Here is a 27,183-nt window from a genome sequence, read left to right on the forward strand (position 1 = left end):
GGATGGACAGCTTTTATTCATAGAAAGCACTTCCTTATGTAATCTCTGCTTCTCGAGCCCCTCAGGAATTTAAAGACGCTATCCTGTGCTGAGTTTCGTCTTCTCCAGGCCAAATGAACCCACCAGTCCCCCCATTTTTAAACCTCTTCCCATGCCTTTGCTTTGATTCAACAACCTCATTCATAACTTCCTGGAAATAGTATGACTTTGGAGAGCAGGGAGTGAGTTCACGTTAGCAGCTCTCTACGTGCATAGAGCACCAGTTAAAAAGGAACAGAAAGGCTTTCGGAAGAAACGGAAAGTATATCACCCACACATGTGCACGAGTAGCTAAAGTGAAACTAATGTCAAAGGAAGTGCTACCTGTCACATGAGGCGTTCCACAAGTCTTAGTGCAGCTTTAAGCTTTAATAACTTCAGAAGTCTATTTGCTAAAATTTTACAAAACAGAGCAGTGGAAAGCTAAATCATTTAAATTTCTATTACACATATTGCATTTTATGAACTTTTGATAATACTTTTTTATTATAATATTTGTTTCAGGCAACATTGGTCATCTTCAGAGGGGATGGAGGCTTATAAAGGTCAGGGGTCCCCTTAGAGATATGTGACTGCCCCTGCTCACCTGTCTTTAATGGGAGTTTTCCACTGCCAGTTTGTGGCTGAATGGAGACCTCTGGTTGTAGGTGGCTATATAGGAGCCAGGAGGCCAAGTTTCAGACACCTAAATCTATGCCCAAGGTCTCTCTTTCCTAGCACCAGTACCACCCTATTTCCATCCTCAAAGTTACCTTGTGGCCCAAGATGGCTACTGGAGTGACTGCCATCACAGTTATATTCCATTAAAGCAGTGGGAAGAAGCAGAAGAGCAAAAATAGACACCCTTCTCCTTTCTTTTAAGGAAGCTTCCCAGAATTCCTACACAACACTTTCACTTTTATCTCATCAGCCAAAACCGGTCACAGCTAGAACCTGGGATCTTGTCTCTGTTCCAAGCAACAGTGTAGTTGGCTTAAAAAGCAATGGATTCAGGCGGCTGGCCCCGTGGCTGAGTGGTTGGGTTTGCGCGCTCTGCTGCAGGCGGCCCAGTGTTCCGTTGGTTCGGATCCTGGGTGCGGACATGGTGCTGCTCGTCGGGCCACGCTGAGGCGGCGTCCCACGTGCCGCAGCTGGAGGGACCCACAATGAAGAGTGTACAGCTGTGTACCTGGGGGCTTTGGGGAGAAAAAGGAAAAGAATAAAATCTTTAAAAAAAAAAAAATAATGGATTCAACTACCAAGGAAAATGGGGAGAATGAACATTTGAAGACGACTAGAGTTTCTCTTCTCTCCTCAACCAGTGTTGTCTGAGAGCACCTGCTCCCCACATGCTCAGCATCACTGAGTATTACCATTTTTTTCCATCTTTGCCAACTGACATGCTCTAAATGGCATCATCTTGTTTTAATTTACGTTTCTCTAATTACTGAAAAGGAGGAACATGTATGCATGTTTATGAGCTACTTGTAGTCTATTTGTGCTCTTCTCTAATAAGTTGCCATTTATATCCATGGTCTATTTTTAATTCCTATTCATCTTTTTCTTATTGAGTCTTTTATTTATTAGAAATATAAACCATGTATCTTGCTAACATTTTCCACAGGTTTTTAGATGTTTTTAAAATTTCATGTATGTTTTTTAAAAATATATTTTATGTTCCTCACACCCATTATGATGGCTACTAAAAAAACAACCCAGAAAATAACAACTGTTGGCAAGGATATGGAGAAACTCCAACTCTTGTGCACTGTTGGTGGGAATGTAAAACGATGCAGCACTATGGAAAATAATATGACAGTTCCTCAAAAAATTAAAAATAGAATTACCGTATGATTCAGCAATTCCACTTCTGGATCTATACCCAAAGGAATTGAAAACAGGATCTCAAAGAGGTATTTGTATGTTCCTGTTCATAGCAGCAATAGACAAATATTCACAGTAGACAAAACGTGGAACTAACCCAAGCGTCCATCAATAGATGAATGGATAAACAAAATGTAGTATGTATATATAATGGGATATTCTTCGGCCTGAAAAAGGAAGGAAATTCTAACACTTGCTACAACATGGATGACCTTGAGGACATTATGCTGTGTGAAATAAGCCAGTCACAAAAGGACAAATGCTGTACAGTTCCACTTATCTGAGATACTTTGAGTAGACAAATTTATAAAGAGAGAAAGTAGAATGGTAGTTGCCAGGGGCTGAGAGGAGGCGGAAATGAGAAGAGGTTGTTTAATGGGTACAGAATTTTAGTTTTGTAAGATGAAAAGAGTTCTGGAGATTGGTTGCACAACAATCTGAATGTCCTTTAGGTGACTGAACTGTACACTTAAAAATGGTTAAGAGGGTAAATTTTATGTTATTTATATTTTACCACAATTTAAAAAATATTTTGTCATTAGCTTTATCATCCTATTCCTGTATAGTCTTTGTCCTTAGCATCATGTTTAGAAAGTCTTTTCTTACCTTAACACGATAAAAATATTTACCAGTATTTTCTCTTTCAGTATTTGAGTGAAGGATAGATGGGTGCAGTCGACTCAGTTAGTTATATTCTTCATTTCATAAGACACTATCAGTGCTTGAGCCTTCCTAGGCTCCTCTATTATTTATTTATTCCCTTTAATCCTCATTTGCTATTTCAACCTCCCCCCTACAACCATTCTAATGGGCTAAATATGTATCTTTTTCATTTGCATATGTTTTGCTAAATATGTATTATATAATGTTCACACGTTTAATTGACAGAAATGATATTGTGTTTTATATCTCATTCTGTTCCCTACTTGTTTCATGAGGCACTATATTTTTAAGGTCCATCCTTGATGTTCTGTGTGCATTTGGTTCATTGCTTCTAATTTTCACTCAGTCCTCCTTCTCCCAGCAACGGACACTCTAATTGCCTCCAGCTCCCATCACAGACACACTGCATCCACTTATGGATCGGTGTGAGATGGATTTCATTCCATCAAAATGAAGAACTTCTGTGCAACAAAGACTAACTTAAATAAAGTTAATAGATGACGAAGAGGAAAATGGTATTTGCAGTGTCCAAACTGACAGGAGATTAATATCTAGAATTCACAAGGCACCTTCTCAAATCAAGAAGAAAAATACAGAAATCCCAAAGGAAATTGAGCAAAGGATATAAGCAGGCATTTTATGAAAATGGGATCCCCAAAACACTAACAATTATTTGAAGAGATGTTCAAATTCATTAGTAATACAAAAAATGCATTTTAAAACAAACTTATGCCTTATTAGAATGGCAAAAACCAGAAGCCAGGTAATGTCAGGTATTGGTGTGGATTTACAGACACGCAACCACTCCCGCACTGCCAGAGGGAGAGTAAACTGTGGTCAAATTAAGTACACACACACTGCTGACCCTGAAATTTCACTCTTCTACCAGCACTTCTATAGTTTGGGTTTTTGTTTATTTTTAGCGCATAAATATTTAATCCATCTGGGATTTATTTTGTTCTAGAGTATAAGTATTAAGCAATATTTATTTCGCCCAAATGTTTGGCCAGTTGACTTAACACTTTAGAATAATACCACCTTTTCCCCCATTGTCATTCTCTCATTTACTAACTTCTTATAAATGCCTGGGTCTGTTTTGAGGTGTTAGGTTTCTAAACAGTGTATCTTGGGGCTTCGAAGCAGTAACCCGTTTGGAGAATGTTTAATCCTTCCTGTGCTTTGTGCTTTGATGTCAAGAGCCAAGAACTAACTACAGATCCAAAGAAAAAAGTCACAGAAACCGAGAGCTGTTTTTTTCCTGGTGCTTGTAAATTCCTATTTGAATGGAGCTTGGCTTTTTGGCTGTTATTTTTAAACGAGCCCCTTCTCACATTCTTTCTCTCCTTCCTGGTCTTCTGACATCAGGTAGCATCTTCTTCCATTTCTTTAACTCAAGAAATTAGATTTTTATCTTCTCTCTCTCTCATTGAGTGCCCAATTAATCCTGTTTCAAAAAGAAAGTTTAAAGTCTTGAACAGAGTTTGGAAATGAGAAAACCTCTCTGGAGATCAGCAATTTAGCAATTTGGAGATTTCATTCAGCCCAAGCTAAAAGGAAAAAAAAATCCTTCAGAATTGAAGTGCCTCTTTGTTTCATAATAGCAAGCCTGGTGGCACTCATGCGAGTCCTCCTCGTCCTTACTCTGTGTGCAGGCTCAGTCTAATTACCAGAAACAAGATGTCTGACCACAGAGAGCTAAAAGCCTGAGGACCAGCCCAGACACCTGAACACCATCTTCACATCAAGGAGATCAAGTCACATTTCCAGCCTCAGGAAAGTGTGTTCTGCCTGAAGAGTGTCACTCACGTTAGTTTTAAAAGACACAGACAGCACTTAAAGGCTGTCAATCATTTCCTATGAAAAGAGACAAGAAAGGTTTAACATATGAATTGCCAATATTTTCCACAGTAAATTAAATAGAATTTTTTTAATGTAAAAAATTATTATTTCCCAGATGAGGCCAGGTCTTTGCCGTGAGAATATTTGGAATTGCATTACCTGTCAGATTAAAATAGAAAAAAGATTAGAAAGATCTGTTAAAGCACAAAGAAAATCACCTGGCCTGACTTCCCTTAACTATAATGTTCTGTAGTCAACTTGAAGACTGACAATTTGCTAAGAATGAGAAGCTGCCCTGCTGGGGAAAGTTAACAATCAAATTTCAAAATTGCACTGTCCAATATGGTAGCCACTAGACACATGGAGCTGTTTACATTTAACTGAAATTCAATAAAACTTGAGGTTTAGTCACGCTAGCCACCTTCCAAGTACTCAATAACCCCATGTGGCTGAGTGACTGCTGTATTGAAGAGCATACATCTAGAACATTTTCATTATCACAATGAGTTCTATCGGACGCCACTGACTAGACCCGTGCTACTCAAAGTGTGGTCGTGGGTCAGCAGCATGGGTATAACCTGGGAGCCGAGTGGGCTTCCTGGGCCTGTGGCCTGTAGAGTGGCACAGGCCCCATGCTTAGAAGGGCTCTGCACCTGGTTTAATGCTTTGTCATCACCATCTTGAAATTGTTAACTTTTGAAAAAAAGGTCCTGTGTTTTCATTTGTGCTGAGCCCCACAAATTTTGTACCCAATCCTGCTTGGGAGCTTGTTACAAAAGCAGAACCTCAGGCCCCACCCCACACCTGCTGGATCATAATCCAAAGTTTCACACGGCCCCCAGCAGAATTTTTTGTGGAGAAACATAATCCAGAAGAGTAGTTCTCAAACATTTTCAATCAATGAAACTCTTTCTTTAAATTGATTTAAATAAAATTTGCATAGAGTCAAATATATAAAACAGATTAAAATAATTATGCCCATCCGGTAATTTATATTGTCCTATAAATATTCCTGGATCCCTAGGGTTCTCTGGAAGAGTCTGAACACCTCTAATCTAGAACCCCTTGCTTGGAGACAGTTTATAATGTTGAACAACCTCAATCCTACACCCAAAGAGAGCTGGCAAACCCTGGTAAGCCAACTTTCGTAGAATAAGGAGGCAGATTTAGAACCATGGTCTCCGTGGTGTTACACAATCTCCCTATGTAATATTGGCCAACCCATATTAGCGCGTCCTAGACAAGTCCCACTTTGTGCTACATCACCTCATTAAAATTCACAGCGCTGTAAAGGAGGTGCTAGCATTGACCGCATCTTACACAGGAGGAAGTGAGGCTTAGATTGATTAAGTCACTTACCCGAGTAGAGGCAAGATTTGAACCCAGGTTCAGAACTGGGATTAGGGTGGGATGAGTAAAGCTTTCTACTCGGGTGCAGAATTTAAGGCAGGGGCAAAAAACTGAGTAATCAAGATAAACACCATTTGAAGTCAATATCTTTTAAAAGTCTAAATTAATGCAAAAATATCCATGATGAGCAAACTATCACAATGTTAACTAAACACAGGCTATTGTTGCTGGCGGTTCGTTTTACAACTCTGCATTATTGCACAGCAGGAACAATCCTTTCCGATCAGCTCTCGGTTCCCACCCTTGCCGACCATCAAGTCCCCACCAGGTTGACAAAGGCTGACAATAGTGCAAGAACAGATTGGGCAACACAGACCTTATAGTCGTCATGATTTCTGTAGAGATTTTATTATCTTTTCCCACCTTGTCCAAACTAGGGGAGGGTGTTTTGATAAGTGTATATAGGGGCCACGTTTTTCCTGTTGCCTCAGGTGCCATTGTGGCTCACCACTGCCCTGGTTTGCCGGATTCCAGAACCTGGGTTGAAAGCCTACCTCTGCCTCCACCAGTGGTTCTCAATCATGGCTGCACATTACAATCACCTGGGGAGCCGTGAAAACATCCCCATGCCTGGGACCCATTGCCAGAGTCCCCTTCAATTCGTCTGAGTGGCTCAGAAAGGGTCCTGGCATTGGGTTTGTTGCAATACTCTCCAGTTTATTCTAATGTGCGGCCAAGGTTGACAATGACCTTGCTGTACTGCACTGCCTCCCTTAAAGAATGACAGGAGGGCCGGCCCGGTGGCGCAGCAGTTAAGTTTGCATGTTCTGCTTCCGTGTCGCCGGCATCACCGGTTCAGATCCTGGGTGTGGACATGGCACCGCTTGGCAAGCCATGCTGGGGTAGGCGTCCCAAATATAAAGTAGAGGAAGATGGGCACAGATGTTAGCTCAGGGCCAGTCTTCCTCAGCAAAAAAAAAGAGGAGGATTGGCATTACTTAGCTCAGGGCTAATCTTCCTCAAAAAAAAAGAAGAATGACAGGAGCCTAGCACACAAAATGAAACTCTCTCTGAGCTTTCTGTAAGGTGAAATCAACTGGAAAACACATCTTCTTCCACCTTGGAATAAGAATCATGGAATTTTAAACACAGATGGCACCTTAGGAATGAGAGATTGTTGAGCTAAAAGGACCTCTAATTAGATTGCCAATTTTACTGATGAGAAGACAGAGGCTCAAACACCATAGGATCTCACATATATCTGGAATCTAAAAACAAAAAACAAACAAAACTGAATTCATAGATACAGAGAACAGATGGTAGTTGCTAGAGGCACAGGGTCAGGGGCGGGGGGCGTGGAATGGGTGAAAGTGGTTAAAAGGTACAAACTTCCAGTTATAAAATGAGTAAGTCACGAGGATGTCATGTACAGCCTGGTGACCATAGTTAATAATACTCTACTGCACATTTGAAAGTTTCTAAGAGAGTAAACCTTAAAAGTTCTCATCACAAGAAAAAAACATTGTAACCATGTGTGGTGATGGATATTAACTAGACTTATTGTGGTGATCATTTCACAAAATACACAAACACAAAATCATTCTGTTGTACACCTGAAACTAACATATGTCAATTATGTCTCAATAAACAAAAGAAAACAGAGGCTCAGAAAGGTGACCCCGACTTGCCAACGAGGGGTATGGAGAGAGGAGCAAAGGGCTCCTGGAACTCCGTGCAAGCTCCTTTCAAGGCAGCCATCAAAGAAAAAATACTTCCCTCCTTCATCAAAAAGAAAGTAAGGTGGTCCCCACACTCAACCGTTTTCCCCCAAATCATAAGAATTATAGTAAAATTTGTCTATTTAATTCAGTCTTAGAACAGTTTTCAGAATAAACTTGATTAATCGGAGCCCCGATTCATAAAGTGACAACCTGCAAGCCAAATGTTTTGTTTGACCTGTACCATGTTTTAAAAAGGAGATCCAACATTTAAACACAGATTTCACATACAACTTGAGATAATGTACTTCTTTTGCAGGCGTGGAATACTTGGCAAGCAGACCTGCATTCCTGACAGTAACAACTGGCCAGAGCTGAGTCACTGCTGCCCATTGTAAGAAGGTCCCAGCCCTCCCTTTTTTTGTCACAGCCTCCACTACTTCCAGTTGCATTCATGACTCTAGGCTAGCTAAATGTCACTGCAAAATTTAAAACCAAAGTTGACATCTCTGAAATGCCAGAATCCTCCACCCAGTCTGTTTCATGCATTTACGTTAACTATTTGGCCGGGGCAGCGTTTGAGTTTGCAACCACTGGTCATGTCCTCATAAGCCCATCCCCTGCCATGCACTGGGGCAGAAAGAGCAATCCCTTTGCTCCATTCTGACTGAAAGAGCCGCCAAGGCTGGGTGTGAGGCGGTTTCCAGTGGAGACCTGAGAAGGATCCTGTGCAAAGAGCTCATGAGGGCTGGATGGTCTATTCTTGGGTTTCTGGCCACATGGCTTAGTTTTCAGTCATCCCAACACAACACAGACCATCAGATTTTTTTCATTAGAAATCTCTGCTGTGTGTCATCAAGGTTTTTTCTTCCTGCCTGCTTGGTTCGTGCTATTCTCCCACCTCGAAATGCCCTCCCTCTTTTCATCTAAAGTCCAATTGTCCTTCTGGGTTCAGCTTCCTGGATTACGCTGATCCATGTGGTCCTCTCCTTTCTCGAAACTCCTGTGGCATCAAGTCAATAGAGAAACCACATGCTCTTTTGATTTCCCCAGGCCGGAGGATAAGCTCCTTAAGATTGCCTGCTTGTAATTCCTTTGAATCCTCCCTAACACCCAGGACAGTGTTGGACAAACAGGATCTTCTCAACAGACCCTGTAGTTTGACTCAGGGTCCCCCTCTGCCTTCCTCTGCCTTTCAGAGCAGGCGATGCAGCTCCCATTTTCAGCCACTAGAGGTCGCTCGTCCACACACATCTTGCCCAGCCCGGGTTCTGTGCCGCACACAGATTACTAGAGCCTCTGGAAGTAGGGCAGGCTCATTTATTTCCTCTTCAACACAGCCTCGGGCCATGAGAGCTTCTGATGTCAGGGTCCCTGCCGCGCAAGCTGCAGAATGAAAACACTGCGAATAAGAAAGGTCACTGCATCGGCTCTGCACATTTACTTCTCACCTGAAATCTCTGCTTCGCTAGCAACGTCCCAGCTCAGGCTCAATATTTTTCCCCGACTCACTATTCCAGCAGGAGAGAGAAGAAATCTGTGACTACTGCGCATATGCGTGTGTGTTTACAGATTATTGCGTCAGGGCTGCGGCCCAGCGTTGTGTCAAGGAAGGTTTCCATCCACCCTCCTCTCCCCTAATCCCTGGGAAGTTTCTGACCAGGGCGCTGATGCTTCGACTCTGTTCTGCTTTGGCTGCTCTTGTTCTCTAGGAGTAACAAGATTGACCTTTTAAAACAGGCCCTGTCAAATTGGCCAGCCTTAAAGTAGAGGCAGCAGTCAGGTTTTATGTGAGAAATTTGATGAGCCCAAAGCAACAGTATGAAGGGAGCACAGTGGGTCTGAAAATGGGGCAGATGCTAGCAGGAGTGGGAGGGGCAGAAGTGTAGCTACCTAAGGTAATACCAATCACGCATGCCCAAGTGCCCAGCATAGTGTCACGTTGGCAGTGCAGACCATGATGCTGACAATGGTTGAGTTAGAGTGATTGTTAACTTATTGGCAGGTGAGTATGTCCATCACAGAGATTCAAAAGGATGTCCAGACACTGAGAAGAAAGCTAACATAGAGCCCAGCTTGGAATAGTGAAGACCTGGACTCAAAAGCCAGCTTTCTGGGCTGGGCAAACATGTTTCAAGGCCATCTCATTGGCAGCTTCTAAGTAACATTCAGGCCTACTGGCAAACTTTAAAGGAAAGACCATTTTGCATGTGTGATTCATCCATCCCCAACACCACCATCGAAAGGATGCATTTACTAGTAGCGGCAGCATAGCATCTCTGCAGCCAGACTCCCTGAATGGGAAAATCACAGTTCTGATGTTTACTAGCCGTGACTTAAACCTTCTGCCTCAGTTTACTCATCTGGAAAATGGGACTATTATTAGTACCTACCTCACTGGGTTACTATGAGAATTAAATGAGTTAATAGATGTAAAGTGCTTGGAGCAGCGCCTGCTGCATAGTAAGCATGTGTAAATATAAGTTGTTCATTGTTATTTTTTTAATTATCTATTTTGCACAAAGCACACAATAAGGTCCCCCCTTTTCAGGCTTAACTGTGTCTGGAATGAAGAATTCCAAAATACTTTTCCAGAAATAGTGCCAACTTCATACCTAAGCAGTGACAATGTCACTTTTAGTTCAACAAGTCTCTCCTTTCCTACACAGCCAAGTTTATAATTATCTTAAAGGTGTTTATTTTCTTTTAATCCCCCTTCCCTTGGAGAAGAGCAGGAATTGGTTCTTCAAAAAGATCAAGAAAATTGACAAACCTCTAGCTAGGCTGACTAAGAAAAGAGAGAAGACTCAAATAACTAAAATCACACAAGAAAAAGGCATCATGACTTCGGATTTTCCAGAAATAAAATGAATTATAAGAGAGCACTGTGATCAATTGTATGCCAAGAAATTGAATAACATAGATGAAATGGACAAATTCCTAGAAACACACAATTTATGAAGACTCAATCATGGAGAAACAGAAAATTTGAACAGACCTATAACTAGTAAGGAGATTTAATCAAAAGATTTAATCAAAAACTTCCCAATAAAGAAAAGCCCAGGACCAGATGGCTTCACTGGCGAATTCCACCAAACATTTAAAGAAGAATTACACTAATCCTCCCAAACTCTTCCAAAAATTGAAGAGGAGGGAACGCTCCCAAAATCATTTTAGGAGGCCAGCATTACCCTAATACTAAAGCCAGACACTACAAAGACACTACAAGAAAAGAAAAACACAGACCAATAGCCCTGATGAATATTGATGAAAAAATTCTTAAGAAAATACTATGATACAGAATTCAACAGAAGACAGTATCATTAAGATATCGATACTACCGAAAGTGGTATACAGATTCAATGCAATCCTTATCAAAATCCCAATGATTTTTTTTTTTTTTTTGGTGCAGAAATAGAAAAATCCATTCTAAAATTTGTATGGAATCTCAAGGGACCCTGAATAGCCAAAACAATCTTGAAAAAGAAGAAAGCTGGAGATCTTAGACTGCCTCATTCCAAAACTTATTACAAAGCCATAGTAATCAAAACAGTGTTGTACTGGCATAAAGACAGATATATAGGCGAATTAAATAGAATAGAGAGCCCAGAATAAACCCTCACAGATATGGTCAAATGCTTTTTGACAAGATGTCAAGACCATTCAATGAGGAAAGGACAGTCTTTTCAACAAATGCTGCTGGGGAAACTGGATATCCACATGCTAAAGAATGAAATTGGAGCCTTATCTTACACCATATACCAAAATTACTTCAAAATAGATCAAAGATCTAAGCATAAGAGCTAAAACTATAAAGCTCTCAGAAGAAAATATAGGGGGAAATCTTTATGACATTGGATTTAGCGATAATTTCTTCGATATGACACCAAAAGCTCAGGCAACAAAAGAAAAAAAAACAGTTGGGCTACATCAAAATTAAAAACTCTGTGCATCAGAGGATACAATCCACAGAACGACAAGACAACCCATAGAATTGGAGGGAATATTTGCAAATCATATATCTGATTAGGTATCTAGTTACCAGAATATCTAAAGAACTCCTACAACTCAACAACAGCAACAACAACAAATTTAATTAGAAAATGGGCAAAGGACTTGAATAGATATTTCTCCAAAGAAGATATATAAATGGCCAAAAAGCACATGAGAAGATGCTCACCATCACTAATCATTAGGGAAATGTAGATCAAAACCCCAACGAGATATCACCTCACACCCATTAGGATGGTTACTATAAAAAACAAGACAAAACAAAACAGGAAATAACAAGTGTTAGTGAGGATGTGGAGAAATCGGAACCTTTGTGCACCGTTGGTGGGAATGTAAAGTGATGCACCGCTATGGAAAACAGTCTGGCGGTTCCCCAAAAAGTTAAAAATAGAATTACCATATGATCTGGCAATTATGTTTCTGGATATGTATATATACCCGCAAAGAATTGAAAGCAGTGTCTCAAAGAGGTATTTGCACACTCACGTTCATAGCAGAATTATTCACAATAGCCAGAAGGTGGAAGTAACCCAAGTATCCCTAAGTGAGTGAATGGATAAACAAAATGTGGTATATACATACAATGGAATATTACTGAGCCCTAAAAAAGAAGCAAATTCTGGCAATGCTACAACATGGATGAACCTTGAGAACATTGTGCTAAGTGAAATAAACGAGTCACAAAAGGACAAACACTGTATGATTATGTTTATATGACTCTATTTGACTACCTAGTGTAGTCAAATTCATAGAGAAAGAAAGTAGAATGGTGCATGCCAGGGGTTGGGGGAGGAAGGGACAGGGAGTTATTGTTTAATGGGTAGAGAGGTTACATTTTGAAAAATGAGGAGAGTTCTGGACATGGAGGCTGGTGATGATTGCACAACAATGTGAATGTAATTAATACAACTAAACTAAACACTTAAAAATGGTTAAGATGGCATATTTTATATTATATGTATTTTGCCATAATAAAACAACATAGATAAGAATGTAGTCTACTATTCATTCATTCAATGACTATTTCCTGGGACCTGCAATGTGCCAATCACTGTTTCAGGTGAGGAATACCAGCAGGGAGAAAAATAGGTGGTCCTGCCCCAGTGAGGGTTACCTTCTAGTGGAGGGACACAGGCAATAAACAAGCAAACGGAGAGGTGGGCAAGGTACTGAGGGTACTGAGTGCTGAGGGAAATTAACGGGGTGATATGGTAGCAAATGACTTAGAGGGTGGGGTTTACTTAAGATGAGCTGATCTAGCACAGCACATCTGGAAGGTGACATGTGAGCTAAGATCCGAAAGATGAAAAGAACTAGACATGCAAAGAGCCAGAGTATGAGGAGATAAGCAAGTGCAAAGGCCCTGAAGTAGTAAGGAGCTTAGAGAATTCAAGGCACAGAAAGAAGAGCTGGGGCTGCGGATAAAGAATAAGAGGAGGATCCAGCCCTGATGGCCTAGTGGTTAAAGTTTGGCGCTCTCACCACTTTGGTGGCCCGAGTTCGTTTCCCAGCTGCAGAACCACAGCACCCGTCTGTCAGTTGCCGTGCTCTGGCAGCAGCACACGTAGAAGAACTAAAAGGACTTACAACTAAGCTATACAACCACGCACTGGGGCTTTGGGAAGGGAAAAAGAAGAGGAAGATTGGCAACAAATGTTAGCTCAGGGCGAGTCTTTTCTAGCAAAAGAACAAAAAAGAGAATAAGAGAAGGATGAGATAGGATGAGTTTGGAGAGCTAGGCAGTGGCTATATCATGTTAGGCTTTGTTCACTGGATTAAAGGGTGTCGATTTTATTCTAATGAGAAGCTATAGACCAGATCTAAACAGAGCAAAGTCATGGTCCAATTTATGTTTTAAAATGTGGGGGAAGAATGAAAGTGGTGAGACCAGTAAGGAAGGTGATAGTGGCTTGAACTAAGGTGGAAGCAGCAGAGATGGAGTGAAGTGGATGCATTTTAGATCAATTTTTAAGTTAAAACACAGGATTGCTGATACTTTGACAGTAGAGCTTGAGGAAAAGGGAGAAACTAATGTTGATTTCTAGGTTTTTTGGCATGCAAGGATGGTGGTGGCATTTGCTAAGAAGCAGAAGACAGAGAAAGAAGCAGAGTGGGCTAGGAGAAGAGTTTGGCTTTGGATATGTTACATTTAATGTGAATGTTAGTGACCCAAATGGAGATGTCCAATAGGCATTTGTATACAAGGAGAGAGGCCATGCCTGGGGAAGTAAACCTGGGAGTCATCAGCTAATAGTTATCGAGAGCCAAAAGCCTGGATGATATTATTCTAGGGAGTGTGTTCTGGATATTTTACATGACCATTTGCCTGGAATGGATGATGTGACTGAGTTCATTAATAAGAAAGTCTCGCAATGGTTTCTCACTAGAAGCAATTTCTCTCTCCTGGATGAGATGTGCAGGTCCAGATTCTATAACATGCTGAAGACTAGGGAGTCTCTTTCTTTCCATCCTTTCTTCCAAGTTTTTATTCACTGAGCAAGCTTTAACTGAATGCCAAGCACAAATTAGTCAAATTGCTTTCCTTGTTCCCACTCTGAGCATGGCTCTGGATAGAAATTATGGGAGGCAGATGAGAGAAATAAATGTGAGTCCTCCCTGTAGGAAACTTAATTCAGAAAGAAAGGAAATTAATGAAAGAGTCAAATAACCATAGGTAAGGCATTATATGGGTTCAGTGCAGGAAAGAGAAACCACTTATTTTATTCAGAAAAGGTTGATGATGTGAACTGGGTATATAAAAAATTGTGGAAGGGTTCAAGAGCTCACTGTCAACTGGCCCCCTATAACATTACAGAACTGACCACCCAGAGAACTGGTAACTCTGAAGGCACCACCGGATCTGCTGAATTCAAGAACTCACTTTGACAACTGCTGTTCAGGGATCAGGAAGCTGCCTGCGCTGTGCTCTTATGGAAATTGCCTCTCGACATTCATAAAACTAGAGAATGGGATCTGGAACACTGAGACCAGCCAGGCCTCACCCCACCCCATTCCCCCTACACCTGGGCGCAACTCTCTCTCAACACCCAGGAGGATGGACATGGAATATTGCTGCAGAAGTATTTTGTGTCTCCACTACCCTTTTTACCTTTCGAAAACAGTCAAAGGTAAAGGAAGATGGTCTCCATCTTACTGTAGCCTTTCAAATCTAGCGCCAGTTCATCTACTTGCCAGAACCTAATTCCTGTCCTGAACCCCAGCTGCAAGAGTCTGCGAAATGTAGTTTTCAGCTTTCTCACCTCTGAGGTTCAGGAGGTACCCTAAAAGCGGTTGTAAACTGGAGGTGATTTTACTCCCCTCCTCCTGCCCCAGAGACATTTGGCAATGTCTGGAGACATTGTTGGTTGTCACAACTCGGGGATGGGTGCTATTGGCATCTAGAGGGTAGAGGCCGGGGATGTTGATAAATATCCTACAATACCCAAGACAGCTCCCCATGACAAAGAATTATCTGGCTCAAGATATCAATAGCCCTCAGGTGGAGAAACCCTGCTATGGAAAGAGGGTGAAATAGAAACTGACAAACCAAACCGTTGTGTCCAACAATGGCAAGGGGCCTAGATTAGTTGTACAAATAATGAGTCTCAAAGTGGTTTTAGTTTTGTTTTGTTTTTAAAGAAAGACAATTAGGCAGAAGCTGGAGTGGTTAGAGAATTTTTCACAAATGACGTGGGACTGGAATTGCTTTCTGAAGCCCGTGAAGGATTGTACATGCGAGACAGTAAGGAGGACGATAGGAGTGAAGAAGGGCAAGCAGCGCAGGGCTGGAAGCTAGAAATGCAAAGCCATGTTCATGAGATAAGGAGAAGATCAGCCTGATTCAGTGGGAAACTGAAGTTATGAAGCTTCAAATTAGGTGTTTAAACAGGTGGTGACAGATTGTGAAGAGCTTGAACATCTGGCTGAAATGTTTGGACTGTCGCGTGGAGAAGGGGAAAGGCTTAGGAACCGGGCAAAGGTAGGTTTGAGCCTGACTCCTCCACATCCTATAGGGAGATCCTGGAAGTATCTTAACTTTTCCAGGGCGCAATTTCCTCAGCTGGAGGTACTATTACAGCCGTCTATGGTTTATGTAAGATCAGGATAGTACATGACCCTATTCCTCTTTGCCTGTTTGACAATAAGGACGTGTTGGAGACTTGTATGTTCCCCAATTCAAGAAGAAACTAGACAATTCTGTAATCTACAAACCAATCTCTCAGTGCAGCCATGGTGCTGGGATGTCTAGCCTATTAGTCGAAAGTCAGGCAAAATAGTAAATGGAATCACATCGCCATTTTTTATTACATTTGGTGAACTACTTTCATTAACTTATTAAACACTACTTAAGATCATCTGTGTAGTCATACAGGCACTACACGCTAGTTGAGGCTCTGTGCAAGTATGATGCTGTATTCTAGATTATACACGTGCAAAGTGACATAGCGACAGGAAAATGATATCGTTCCAATGAAAAGCTCCCAACACCTATATCAATTTACTAATTTATTCTGTTTGTGGAGACATTGCTTGACTCCAGTTTGTTTGACCATAAGCCAACTTTTTTCCAATTGTGGTAAAATAGACATAAAATAAAATTCACAATTTTAACCATTTTAAACAGTAAAATTCAGTGGAATTTAGTACATTCATAATGCTGTGCAACCATCACCATTATATCAAGTTCCAGAACATTTTTATCACTCCCCTCCCAGAAATCCCATACTCATTAATCAGTTGCTTCCCATTTCTCCCATCCTTCTACTCCTGGCAACCGCTAATCTGCCTTCCATCTCTGTGAATTTCACTATTCTGTACATTTCATATAAATGGAATTATATAATACGTGGCCCTTTGTGTCTGGCTTTTTTACTTAGTATAATGTTTTTAAGGTTCATCCATGTTCTGGTATGTATCAGTACTTCATTCCTCTTTATGGATGAATGAATCCCATTGTATGGATATACCACATTTTGTTTATTAATTCAGCAGTTGATGGACATTTGGGTTGTTTCCACTTCTTTGCTATTGTGAATAGTACCGCTAGGAATATTCATGCACAAGTTTCTGTTTGAACAACTGCTTTTAATTTGGGGGGGGGGAGGGTTGTACATACCTAGGAGTGGAATTGCTGGGTCATATGGTAATTCTATGTTTAACTTATTGATGAACCACTAAATTTTTTTCCACAGCAGCTGTACCATTTTACATTCCCACCAGCAACGTATAAAGGGTTCCAAATTCTCCACATTCTTGCCAACAGTTGTTATTTTCCTTTTTTTTCTTTTGGTTATAGCCATCTCTGTGGATGTGGAGTGGTATTTCTTGTGGCTTTGATTTGCATTTTCTAATTTGTAACAACTTTGAATATCTTTTCATATGCTTGTTGGCCTTTTGTATATTTTCTTTGGAGAAATGTCTATTCAAGTCCTTTGCCCATTTTTTGAATTATTTGTCTGTTTGTTGTTGTGTGGTAAGAGTTCTTTAGATATTCTGGTTACTAGAACCTTATCAGATACATGATTTGCAAGTATTTTCTCTCATTTTGTGAGTTATATTTTCTCTCTCAGTGGTTTCCTTTTATGCACAAAAATTTTCCGTTCTAACAAAATCCAATTTATCTATTTTTTTCTTTTGTTGCTTGTGCTTTTGTTGCCATATCTAAGAAACAATTGCCAAATCCAAGGTCAGGAAAATTTACCCCTCTGTTTTCTTCTGAGAGTTTCACAGTTTCAGCTCTTATAGTTCAGTCTTCGATCCATTCTGAGTCACATTGTCTTTTGAATCACCTTGCCTTCTGTGGGACTCTAATTCACATGTCACCCTCCCAAACCCCATATCCCAACCTCCTCAAACAAATGTTGCCTGCTCTCTATCTTCCTACAATGGTCCAGCTGGCCTTCTTTCTCTGGATAGTGCTCCATTCTCCAGAGATATCTTCCTAAAAGTCTCCCTACTAAAATCTTCTCTCATCAAAGCCCTTTCAAATATCCAGCTCTTTGCTATTGGCACTGCAAAAGCGCTGAATAAACTGGTAGGTACTTAGAATTCAGAACAGCTCATTGATGGAAGGTTTTGCCCTTTCCAAGATATATTACATTTTACTGGTGGACTTTTTTTTTTTTTAATACACCTTAGTTTTTTAGAGCAGTTTTAGATTCACAGCAAAATTGAGAGGAAGGTACAGCAGTTTCCCATATACTCCCTGCTCCCACACATGCATAGCCTCCCCCAATATCAATACCCCACCCCCACCCCAGAGTGGTGCATTTGCTACAATTGATGAACCTACACTGACACATAAAAATCACCCAAAGTCCATGGTTTACAGTAGGGTTCAGTCTTGGCATTGTAGATTCTTTGGGTTCTGATAAATATATAATGACATATATCCACCATTACAGTGACATACAGAGTAATTTCACTGCCCTAATAACCCGCTATGCTCCACCTGTTCATCTCTCCCTCCCCCTGGCCCCTGAAAACCACTGATCTTCTTCATGTCTCCATAGTTTTGCCTTTTCCAGAATGTCACACAGTTGGAATCATACAGTATGTAGCCTACTAGTGGACTTTTAAAATCCATTATTGCCTTAGTTCAAACACCAAATCTACAAACTCTTGAGGGGAGAGATTGTAATCTGTCTTCTCCTGTGCCCAGGAAGCATTCAATAAGTATGAAATGTGTGAATGAATTACTAGTAATGACATTTCAATATCATAGCAATTAGAAACAGGCAATACTTTGGAAAGAAGGGCCCTCTCGGAAACATCGATTTATAATGAACATCTAATGGGAAATTAAAGCAGCAGTGAGAAAAGTCTGGAAGCAGTGTTGAGGACCTGGGTGACCCTTTTCCAACAAAGTCTTGGACCATCCACCAGCCTAAGACACCGTGACATTTTCAGAGATGGGGGGCACAGATAGCAACCGCAGCTGTAAATCAGATAATTGTGGCTTATAAAATTTCTAGATGATTTCCTGTGATATTGTTTACTCATTCTTAGGTTATTAGGGAGGATTAGGAACAAGGGAATGAAGAAACATCCTTACTTTCATAGGAAAATGAGTAATACTTTTCAAGTACTTCAAAATTTCCTATACCATGATTATAAGATACAAATACCATTCTTTTCCCTCAAAGAACCGCCTGATTTCTGTAACATCCTTTCACAAAATTGTTTTGTCAATTGTATACTCATAGTAGGGTAAATTTATGTTTTATCTTGGATTTGTTTATTATTGGAATCTTGAAAGAGCTAAACATGTCTTTGGTTAGTCAAAGACATTTTGCTTTCGTGATGTAAACACAACAAATTAGAAAAGGCTTTAATATTGAAATTATGGGAGATCAAATATTTAATGTTGAACAGTCAAACGGCAGAGCAATTAATCTGCCAGGAATTTTTACACAGGATAACTAACCTCCAAGTGCCATCATTCATGACTAAAAAAAAATATGCTTATTATTTCAAATGTCGGTCAGCTCAGCCAACAAAGTAATTATTGGAGTGTGAGTGTGTGTGTGTGTGTGTGTGTGTGTGTGAAGGGAGGTATGTGTAAAATTGCCAACCATTTTTCCACTCAGAATTGAAAATTGTAGAAGAGTATTGCAATATTGCAACGAAAAGAAAATTACAAATTTTTTGCTTATACTTGAACAAATTTTCCTGACTTCCCCTTAGTTGGCTTTTGTGTGTGTGTTTTGTTTATTTCTCTTAGAGAATGTAAGTGGTAGGAGACCAAGCCCTGTGTCATTCTAGTTCATTCTGTAAAGGGAAAGAGGATTATTGGTGGCTTTGGAGGGAGGGCGGGACAAAAGGAGACTGCTGAACAAATAATTAAGGAATAGTCTTCCTGCTTTCTGAGGCAAAAAATGGTTAATAGAACAGTGAAAAGGTGAAAAATGATTATTTTCATTTTATATTTCCTAAGTCCCACCATGAAATCTATGTGGACCAATACTCTCTGGAGGTTTTACCTGACAGGAGAGTCAAACTGTGAGGAAGAAAGACAAGGGGCTGAAGGTTGCAGACAATCAGTGGTTAGAAGACACTGGCCTTTATCTATCCCTCTGATCTTCTCTTCTTTCTGCGCACGAGTACTGTTTCTCTTTGTATTTCCCTTCTTCTTCCTCTTTCTCTCAGCCTCTTTCTCTTATGCATTATCTGATTTCCTTTGATCATATGTACTTGAAGCATCTTTATATTTTTGTATTTATAAGTCAAAGTTGTATATTTTTTCCTCAAAATTTTAAAGCAAATCAAATATATTCTATATCTCCCACCATTGGTATCGCTCCCCATCCCCTCCCCATAGGTTGGTTATTGGTTGCTTCATTTTTATTTGTAACTTTATACAGAAGGTTAGTGATTCTTAACAGAAAAAAGAATTTCCCTAACCCTGCCCAAGAAATACTTGTGGAGAAAATGAAAATGTTTGAGAAATGCTACATTGGAATACTTCTCTTTGCTATTTAGTTCATTTGTTTATTCCCTGCCTCATGCCAGAAATTATTGTGTTGCTCACAAAAATATGAATAATTTGGAAAGATAAAATAAATTCAAAGCAGGTGAGAAGTTGAGTAAAATGAAAAATACAGACGGAAAGTTAAAAAGTACCAAGAACAAATCATGTTTTAAACTTGCTGAAATTGGCTCTTCTTCTCATTTTGGCTGATCAGATCTAGTCAAAGAGATTGTTTTAGCAAAATCCCTTTTGTGGAGGTAGCATGGGGGGACAATCGTCTTTGGAGAAAAGATTGTCTGGATTTCTCTCTGGTTTCTATTTAGTTGTTGTATCATCGAAGTGAATGAAGCATAGTCATCTCTGCTGGGAGAAGGCTCCCCAAACACAAAAGGAGGAATGAGCAGCAGGAAGAAATGATGTTGAGGGCCAGAATCGGAAAAAGCTTGCAATCTTTTCATGTCTAGATAGAGTTTGCATGACAAATTATGTTCTAGGAGGTGGTTCAGCACATGCAATCATTTATTCATCCATTTTTTCATTTATCTAAATCAACATCTCTCAACCTCAGCACTATTGACATTTGGGGCAGGATAATTCTTTGTTGTAAGGGGCAGTCCTGTGCATTGTTGGATGTTTAACAGCATCCCTGACCTCTACCCAATAGATGCCAGTAGCCCCTCCACATTGCGACAAGTAATAACGGTCTCTGGACATTGCCAAATGTCCCCTAGGTGGCAAAAGCACCCCTTGTTGAGAACAAATGATCTAAACATATTCGAACATTCGTACCAGGCATCCTGGTGAACTGGAGAGATGTGTGGCCTTCCTTCAAGGAGCTTGAAGTCTTTCTCTGCAGAATTAAATGCATGAATTTGGACATTAAATGAATGAAAGAAAGAAAGAATGGCTCGCCAAACTGAGTAAACCTGTTTTCTCCTCTGAAAATCCTTTAAAAAACATTTATTGAGTCCTTGCTTGGTGCCAAGTGTCGTGTTTGGCACCCGATTCTTCGGTTGCTATGAGGATCAAGGGAGAAGACCAATGAGAAGTGTTCAGTGCAGCCCCTGGCACTTTGTACATGTTCAATAAATGTTTATTATTGCCATTGTTATTATTAGCATTTGTTTAAAGCTTCATGGTTTTCAAGGTTATTTTTATTTTATCTTTTTAAAAAAAATTTTTTTGGGGGAGAACGATTTGCCCTGAGCTAACATCCATGCCAGTATTCTTCTATTTTTTAGTATGTGAGCCACCAGCACAGCATGGCTGCTAACAGATCAATATAGGTCCGCGCCCAGGAACCAAACCCAGGCCACCAAAGTAGAGCATGTTGAACTTAACCTAGGCCACCAGGGCTGGCCCTCAAAGTTAGTTTTAACTGCTATCTCTTCTAATCATCATCATAACTTAGTGGGTCATTATTGTTTTTGCTCCTATTTTATGGATGAGGAAACTGAGGCTCAGAGAAGAGATACACCCCATTGATAGCTTTAAATAGCAGTCCCAAGACTCAATCTAGTTAAATCCAAATTTATGCACCTCCTCCATATTGCCTGCTGAAAAGAGAAGAACTGTCAGGACAAATGCCACAGAGTGGGACATCAACAAGGGGTATGGCTGGGATCAGCGTGGACATCTGTCTTTTCCTTTTCAGACACAACTACTCCTAAACCATCGGGCCATAGTGTTAGAAAATGAAAAGCAAAAACCTAACTTGACACATTTGTGTTCTTTCTAAAACAACTTAGTACTCATATAAGCCTGTGCATCCTATTTCAACTTCTGTTCAAAGAGGCTTCATTAGCAGAGGTGCTAATATCTTAAAAGCCACCTGCCCTTTCTGTACACATAGTAGGGGCAATTCAGAGCCAAGGATTCCCAATCCTGCTTCATAAACACTCAACCTTTTCCAAAAAAGCCTTTGACTCACTACAGTTATGTCATGGATTATTTCTAAGATTCCCCATTCAAGCTATTGTCCGTGGCACTTATTCTAGATTCTGCATGAGAGAGAGATAGTGGGGCCGGCCCTGTGGCCAAAGGGTTAAATTTGTGCACTCTGCTTCAGCAGCCTAGGGTTTTGCTGGTTTGGATCCTGAGCGCAGACCTAGCACCGCTCATCAGGCCATGCTGAGGCAGTGTCCCACATAGCACAACCAGAAGGACCTGCAACTAAAACATACAACTACGTGCTGGGAGGGCTTTGGGGAAAGGAAATAAAAAAAGATTGGCAACAGATGTTAGCTCAGCTACCAATCTTTAAAAAAGAAAAAAAAGAGAGAGATACTTACTGGGCCATACTGCCAACAACTCCTTGTTCCCATGTACCATGACTTTAGCAAAATGCAGTTGTTAATGTGAGACCCTTGTCTGCCAAAGCTGAATCCTCAAGACTGAGAGTTACCATGAATGGCTGACAAAGAAGCAAAAGATGCCGTTAGAAGGTTGAGGAATAGAAATCACGAGGTAAAGAACTCGTCATTGTTCCATGAAGATGTGAAGAAGTTAGATTTGTTCTGAATGTCAAATCTGGATTTGGGAAAATGTTGACCTTTACCATCAGACAAGCAGGAGAGTCATTTCCCCTATATATTTAGCCGCTCTTACCTGGTCCTCCCATTTTATTACCACACCCCGCCTCCCTCCACCTACACAGACAGACCAAGAAAACATTTACAGCTTGTGAATATTTCAACAGTGTGGTTTTAAAAGGTACCTTAAATTTATTCTAGATGTTGTGTTTCTGACGTGGGTAATGTTACGTGATGGAATAAAGATCTCGAAAGAGCTATTCCTATTAATAAATTGGCAGATAAAATGTAAGAGTGAGCCACCACTCCTGATTCTTAAAAAGGGAATCATATTATAATGATAGAACTTCTCCTAGGAGAGTACCAGGACCTAGTCTGCCTAGAAGAAAAACATGTTGTTCTGCTTTAAGAACTGTAAGAAGGGAAGAACTAGAAGGGAAAATTAAAATTAAACATACATTTTGAGAAGCAAATAAGTTAAAATATCACTCGAAGGCTTTAATTTAGAAAACTTGGGAGAAGTTCCTTGTTAATTTAAAATTCACTAGATAATAAAACACCATCCACTAATTACAAATACTGTATCATACTGTATACTATGTATCTACATGGATTATATGTCTAGCAATCATCTACTTGATGCTTCTGAACACCATCCTAAATCTGTATGCATCTTGCTCAAGAACTTTAAAAAAAAAAAAACCATTGTTCCTGGGCTCGAAGTGACAGGAGAGGAAATTACAGGTCTGAGATTTCTTTATGCTCTATCACCGTGCAAAAGCTTAAGCATTTGCACATGTGAAAGAAAAGGTCTCTGAAATTTTCTAGAAAAAAAAGTGTTCTCCACTTGTGACACTGCCCACAAGTTATTACCACTTGGGCTTCCTGGAAAAAGCCACATCCTCTTAATTGTCACACATGAATATTTAAATGAATTGGACACTTCTTTTTCAAAAAGGCAAAACCAAAAAAAGATATTTTCAAAAAATATCTGAAGCATTTCAATCACCAAAGAGGGCCTCATCACATGTCAGGTTTCTGAGTTTCTCAAAAACATGTTTTTGAGTTTCAAATTTCTCACCTGTAAAATGTGAGTGGTACTAATAGCTAATATTTATTGAAGATTTGCTATATTCACGCACTGTGCTGTGTGCTTTACCTTCATTATCTCACTTAATCCTCCAACAACCCTTTCATGGAGGTTTATTATTATCCCCATTTCCCAGATGCAAAGCTGAGGCCTGGAGGTTAAGCCAATTGTTGAAGATCGTACAACTAACGAGTGTCCTAGTAGGAATTCAAGACCAGGTACAACCCATTCTAGAGTATGAACTCTTAACCATATTCAAATAAAGTTAAATAACCCTTAAAATATCCAGTAGAATGTCTGGTCAAGATAATAACAAAACGTAGCTGTGGATTTTAAAATAAAACTTGCCCTTAGCCAGCTTTGTTTATGACAGAGGTTCTCAACTTTGGTTATATTCAAATCATAAGGGCTATTGTAAACAAGCAAACAACTTTTGCTCATATCCCATCCCATACACACTGAATCAGAATCTTTGGGGTGGAGACCCAGGTATCTGTTTTATTTTGTATTTTTAAAGCTTCTGGAGTTCTGATTCCCAGTAAGATGGAGAAGCACGTTCCACCCCATCACTCCCACCAAATGCAGTTGTAAACTTGAACAGATTGCATGGAACAGCTATTTGAGGTCTCTGAAAAGTAAAAAGTAATAAGTAAAAAAGCCGATAGATTGAGGAAGAACACAAGAATTCCTAGTCCCATTAAGCCATTAGTGAGTGTACCTCTTTTTTTTGGCCTGGACTCAAGGCATCTTGAAACCCAGAAGTGACCATCGGCACAGACAGAAAGATCTCCAGGAGAAGCTGTCTATTTCTAGCACAAGGAGAAGAAAATGGGTCTCCTAATACACAGAGAGAGTGGGGGAAATCCCTGTTTCCATAAATTTTTCTTTTCTTTCTGTTCTCTTGCTTCCCAGGCTCCAGTGGCCTCTAGGCATCTAAAACTCTGAGGGAGGGGTCTTTCCTCCCAAGTGGGTGAGGGAAGCCTCAATACTTATTTTTCTTTCTCTGTCTTCCACTTCTTGGCCCTGGATATGGGCACATAGTAGAAAGTACATGGCAGAGTGGACAAATAAAGCCCTAGTTTTCTGGCCAGAAGACCAAAAAGGGAAGCCTCAGGGAACTGGAATATATCATGGAGATGCAGAGAAGGAGAAGCTCAAGAAAGTGACCCCATGAAAGTGTTTATAGACTTCTAGTCCCATGAGCTGTAGCAGTATAAATTTGATCCTAATCAGCATCCCATAGGCTTTGAGAGCTGGACTAGGTGATAGATTACAGCCCAGGTCCCAGAATGGCCACTGGATGATGCAAATGTTGGACTGATCTGAATAGCAATGCTAGGCTTTGAAGATGGAACAGACATCAAAACTACAGAAGGCTGTTTGGAACTTGTGGCCTGAATCCAGCCAGGTTGTCTTCAAAATTCTCTGTAGACTTAAATAAGATCCAGAGTCTCACAACATGATTCAAAATGGCCAGGATAAAACCCAAAATGACTCAGCATATGAAGAACTAGTAAAATCCCAACTTGCATGAAAAAAGGCAACCAACAAATGTCAACACTGAGATGATGTAGATGTTGGAATTATTTGATGAAGAGTTTAAAGCAGCTATTACAAACATGCTCCAAGAAATAAGAGTAAATCCTCTTGAAATGGCTGGAAGGATAGAATGATAGATTTCTCATCAAAGAAATAGAAACTATAAAGAGGAACCAAATAAAAAATTTAGACCTAAAAAACAGAATAACTCAAATAAAAACTCTTTAGATGAGCTCAACAGCAGAATGGAGATGACAAAGAAAAGAATCAGTAAACTGAAGACATATCAATAGGAATTACCCAATCTGAACAACTGAGTGAAAAAAATAGTAAAGAAAACATAATCAGAGCTGTAGGGACCTTTGTGACAATACCAAAATATCTAATATTCACATTATCGGAGTCCTAGAAGGAGAAGAGAAAATGAAGTGCAGAAAAAAATATTTGAAGAGACGATTGCTGAAAATCTCTTGAATTTTGTGAAAGATACAGAGCTGCAGATTCAAGAAGAAGCTCAGGGAACTCCAAACAGGGCAGAAAAACCCACAGAAAAGTCTATGCCAAGACATATCATAATTGAATTGCTAAAAAATAAAGATAAAAAAATATTAAAAGCATCCAAAGCAAAAATGACACATTTCTTACAAGGAGTAATGTTTCAGTTCACTGTGGATCTCTCCTAAAAAACCATGAAGGCAGAAGGAAATAGCATGATATTTTTTTTAAGTGCCAAAAGAAAAGGACTATCAATCTAGAATTCTATATTCAGCAAAAATAATTTTTAGGAATGAAGGAAAACTAAAGATATCCTCAGAAGAAGGAGAATGAAGAGAATTCTTAATCAGCAGACCTACCAAAAGAAAAAACCTTCAAAAAAGTTCAGACAGAATAGAAATGATATCAAATGGAAATTTGTAGTATCAAGAATGAAGGAAGAGCCACAGAAATGTTAGATATATAGGAAAATATGGTAGACTACTCATCTTTAGTTCTTTAAAGTATGTGGGATGATCGAAAGCAAAAATTATGTGTCTGATTGGGTTTCAAAATATATAAATGTAATACATACGACAACTACAACGTTAATGGGAGAAGGCAAAGGAATGTATATAGTGGCAAGGTGTCTATATTCCACTTGAAGTGGTAAAATACTCACCCTAAGTGGACTGTAAAAAAGTTAAATTTTGTTTGTAATCTCTAGAGAAATCACTAAAAAAAAACTGTACAAAGAGATATAGCCAAATATACAATCGAAAGATTAAAATGGAATACTAAAAAACATTTAAATAATCCCAAAGAAGGCAGGGATGGGGAAACAGAGGGATGAAAACAGGGATAAAACAGAAAACAAATAATAAAATGTGGACCTAAATCTGAATATAGCAATAGTTATCTTAAATGTAAATAGTCTAAGCACACCAATTGTCAGACTAAAAAGAAAATCCATGGTCCATCTATAACCAGTCTATAAGAAGCTCACTTCAAATATGATGAAGGTAGGTTAAAAGTAAAAGGATGAGAAAAGGTAAATTGTGCAAACCTATCAAAAGAAAGCTGAATAGCTATATTAACAATCAGACAAAGCAGACTTCAGAGAACAGAAAATTGTTAGGGATAAAAAGGGACATTAGAAAATGATAGAAAGATCAATTCACGAAGAAGACATAACAATCCTAAATGTGTGTGCACCTTATAACAGATTTCAAAACACACAAAGCAAAAACTGGCAGAATTGAAAGGAAAAATAGACACATCCATAGTCATAGTTGAAGATTTCAACATCTCTCTCAGTAATTGATAAAACAAGGAGACAAATTAAAATCAGCAAGAGTAACATTAAAATGAGAAACGGAAGAAGAAAGGAGCTTGGAATCTTACAGGCAAATATCACCTACCTCACAGTTCGTTTGCTACACCGGGGTTATAAAAATGAAAATCCATTTAGAGTTTTCACTAGAGAACTTTTCATATAAAACTAAAAGCATCCTTCTAAAAGCATTTCCATTTGTTCCCCTAAAATATAACTGACTTTAGGCAAGTCATTTCTCCCTCCTGCATCTCCTTTTCCTC

At 39.6% G+C, this 27,183-nt stretch overlaps 1 long non-coding RNA gene across 1 annotated transcript; it reads right to left on the reverse strand.

Moving 5' to 3' along the window:
• On the reverse strand, positions 1-27,183 carry LOC139046089 (uncharacterized). The gene is made up of 4 exons (XR_011505642.1): positions 27,009-27,183; positions 22,245-22,366; positions 20,743-20,803; positions 1-1,214 (listed from the first exon to the last, which is right to left on the reverse strand). It is a non-coding gene; the product is annotated as an uncharacterized lncRNA (long non-coding RNA).

This window comes from Equus asinus, chromosome 8 (assembly GCF_041296235.1).
Source record: "Equus asinus isolate D_3611 breed Donkey chromosome 8, EquAss-T2T_v2, whole genome shotgun sequence".
NCBI classification, from domain to species: Eukaryota; Metazoa; Chordata; class Mammalia; order Perissodactyla; family Equidae; genus Equus; species Equus asinus.